Source organism: Trachymyrmex cornetzi, unplaced genomic scaffold (genome assembly GCF_001594075.2).
Source record: "Trachymyrmex cornetzi isolate Tcor2-1 unplaced genomic scaffold, Tcor1.1 scaffold64, whole genome shotgun sequence".
NCBI lineage: Eukaryota > Metazoa > Arthropoda > Insecta > Hymenoptera > Formicidae > Trachymyrmex > Trachymyrmex cornetzi.
Window position 1 is genome coordinate 952031 of NW_017299959.1, and position 4419 is coordinate 956449.

Consider the following 4419-nt stretch of genomic DNA (forward strand, 5'->3'; position numbering starts at 1 on the left):
TGTCCCCCGCAATGAATATATTTTTATTGGCGCGCGGCATAGCCGCTTATATTTGTATCACCCCAGAGAGGTATTGTCTCTCTGGGGAAATAACCTGATAATAAAAATGAATTGAGTTATAATTTCAACTTCTTACTGTTAATATTAATAAGAAGTTGAATTGAAATTATAACGCAATACTAATATAACATAAAGGCATATAATAGAATGCGGCGTAAATCCCAGCACGGCGTATTTGCTGGATTACCCTTATATTGTTGAGTGGGAAATTACAGGTACGTTACATGTAACTTTGTATTTGCTGGGGTATATCTTGTTATACAGGTACGTTACATGTAACTTTGTGTTTGCTGGGGTATATCTTATTGCACATGTAATATACAGGGTGATCCACTTCTACAGAAAATCTTAAACATTTCTTATATTAAAGGAAGACATTGCATCGTTATTATTCATAAAATTAATATTAATAACTGTTAATACTCACGTTTTTATACGATACTTTAATACTCACGTTTTTATACGATACTTCGCACAAAAAATTGGAATAACAAAGATCTTCACCTGTATCAATATAACAGTAATAAAAACTATCTAAATTTAACATAACCTTTACATTTATAAATAACAAAAAGTGATCGCAAAAAAGGGTTTTCACCAATTTTTTAGGCCCTCAGTTTTTGGACTAAACTGTGTGCCAAATGATATCCTACAATAAAATATCAGCTCTGATAATTGTCATCTCATCTTTAAACTTCTTTGTGATTAATGTCTGAATATAAGTTAAAATTTGACACAGTTCAGTTCCAAAATCGAGGACCCAAATCAATCAAATCACTTTTTAAGAAATTATATTATGAAGAAACGTATTGGATCACCTTTTATTAATGAAGATTACCAAATTTCAAAATCTTTCACTCGATCTAAAGAATTATATTTTTGCTTCTTTGGAAATATAATTCTTCTTCTTCCAACTTTTATTAATAATTCATGTGTTTTTTTAATAATGGTATTGATAGGATTTTTTATAATTATTGTGTATGTGTTAGGATCATTAAGCAACTCTGCGATCTTGCAGATGTAAGAATTTCTGTTGAGAGCCACAGCAACATTTCCTTTATCAGCCCTCGTGAAAATGATATCTGGATTGTTACTGAAAAACTGTTTAGTAAAGTATACAAGGTAATTTAATCTCTTGCTTATGAGGTTAATAGAAACTTCCGATGATAAGAAATTTTTTAATATAGGAGATGTATTGTTCCTAATACTTAGAATATTACTTAGTTTTATTTTTTTGAAATTATTTTCTATGTTTTTAATGAAATTTAGTAACAATCTTTTTTTATTAATAAAAGGTAATGAAAAATTCTCTCCTAGTTGTAGCAAACATTGTACTTTTTCAGGAATTTTTAATCCTGTTAAATTAATGAACCATCCCTCTTTGATGTTATTTAATGAAGAACCATTTGTTGTACAAATAAATTCTAAGGGATCCAACTTAATGTTGATTTGATTATTAAATTGATTAGATCTATCCATATGAATATTAAAATGTAACCGAGAACCTTGGATGTCACGCTCATCTATATTATCCTGATTAGTTTATTTATAACTTACATGATAATTAATGGGAATTATGTCTTTATGAGTTCTACTTATGTTTTTTTGTATCATCCATTTAATCTTGCCCGATATCCTAATTTCGTCTATTCTCATCTGGGTTTCAAATGTAATATTCTATCTTCTAAAAAATGACATCAAAGAGGGATGGTTCATTAATTTAACAGGATTAAAATTCCTGAAAAAGTACAATGTTTGCTACAACTAGGAGAGAATTTTTCATTACCTTTTATTAATAAAAAAAGATTGTTACTAAATTTCATTAAAAACATAGAAAATAATTTCAAAAAAATAAAACTAAGTAATATTCTAAGTATTAGGAACAATACATCTCCTATATTAAAAAATTTCTTATCATCGGAAGTTTCTATTAACCTCATAAGCAAGAGATTAAATTACCTTGTATACTTTACTAAACAGTTTTTCAGTAACAATCCAGATATCATTTTCACGAGGGCTGATAAAGGAAATGTTGCTGTGGCTCTCAACAGAAATTCTTACATCTGCAAGATCGCAGAGTTGCTTAATGATCCTAACACATACACAATAATTATAAAAAATCCTATTAATACCATTATTAAAAAAACACATGAATTATTAATAAGTTGGAAGAAGAAGAATTATATTTCCAAAGAAGTTTATAAAAAAATATCATGTAAAGAAAGTATATTATCTCGAGCATATGCACTTCCTAAAGTACACAAACCTGATATACCATATAGGATTATTACATCTTCTGTTGACAGTCCATTATATCCTATGGCTTCTTATTTACAAGAAATAATTGCTAAAAAAACACCCAAACCTTTTAGCAGAATAGACAACAGTTTTGAATGGACGAACAAATTAAGAGGGAGATAATTTGATAAGGGTTACTCTTTAATTTCTCTGGTCGTTGTTTCCTTATTCACAAATATAAATAGTTAGATTTAGGAATTAAGAGCATAGCAAATAGATCTGATCATATAAGAAGAGGAATATCGATTCCGAAAAAAGAATTTTTTAAAGCAATAGAACTAATACTTGACTCGACTTTTTTTACATTTAATGGGGTTATTTATAAACAAAATTTTGGTACTCCGATGGGATCACCTTTATCTCCAATTATAGCAGATTTAGTTATGCAAGACTCTCTCTCTTGGAAACAAAAGCGTTAGAAATTTTAAGTTTTTCTTTACCGTTTTATTTTAGATACGTTGATGATATTGTGATGGCGGCCCCATTAGATAAAATAGAATTTATTTTAAATACCATTAATTCTCTTCATCCAAGATTACAGTTTACCTTAGAAATAGGGGGCAATAGCATAAATTTCTTGGACATAACCATCATTAATAATAATAATCATATTGAGTTGGATTGGTATCACAAACCGACATTTTCAGGAAGATATCTCAATTACTTATCATCACATTCGTTATCACAAAAGAGAGGTGTCATTCTGGGCATAGTAGACAGAATAATAATACTTTCGGAACCCAAATTCCATTATAACAATTTTAAATTAATGATAAGTACGTTCATTAATAACGACTATCCAGTAGAATTTATTTTCAACACAATTAATTTTCGATAAAAATATTGGTCAAAAAAATCAGTCGACATAGAAAAAGAACAAAAAGATGACAACAATAAAAAATAAATATCATGATTCCTGTTACCATATATTGATTCCACATCGGATAAATTCTTATCAATTTGTAAAAATACCAACATTAAATTAGCATTTTATAGTAGCAATAAGCTAAACAGGTTCATTAAAGGACATAAAGACGCTCTTCCAAAATCAGATATCAAAAATGTGGCATATAAGATTAGTTGCTAAGAGTATGATGCATCTTATGTTGGACAAACAGATAGGAAGCTATCTAGTAGAATTTTTAATCATCGTAGACACATTAATTGGCATACAGACGTCCATTCAGTGATTACGGAACATTAGATTGAAACATCACATGATTTTAATTGAGCGAGCGTCCGAATTCTTGACAGAGAAAAAATTTTAAATCTAAGACTAATTTCTGAAATGGCACATATTCATATGCAAAATAATGGCCTAAAGCTGCGCTTAGATACTGAAGGACTACACCATACATACGCTGCGACGCTAGACAATTTCAATGACACATGAATGTTACAACAAATTAGCATTAAATTTATAAAATGAAGATTTTCATCTTAAAACTTTGTGTATTATACAATTTGTTGATAATAAGTTTTTCTTCTTTATCGACAATGACAACATAATAAACTGTGACCTGTTATTTTGTTGTTAAAAACATACCTTGAGAGGATTACAGTATGACCTCGTTCGAATATTGTGGATCACATCGTAACGTCGCGACACATCGCCGAACTTTGACGTTATTATAATGCATAATTTTATATCGAATTCTATCAATTTATTTTGACAAAATGTATAATTGTATATAAACTTTTTGACACTCTACATGTTCCACATTGGTAAGTCACATCACAGTTAGAAAGAAATTCTTCAATTCTAATGTAATTATTAATAATTGACAGATCTGTTCCACTTCTTATCAATCAATTTGTATGTAACTTATCCATGATGGACATGAATTATTAATGAATTATATGTTATTGCTGAGGATGACTCCAAAGTGAGTTGAAACGTTCAACATATACATTTATTATACATCAAATAAAGATGAAGAGTAGTAAAGCTAGGCTGATTCTAACCCAGGGCAATGAGGGGGGTGCGGGGCGGAGGGGTACCCGCGGCGAGGGGGTGACGTCACAGGGGGAGGGGAGGGGGTGACGTCATAAATGGTGACG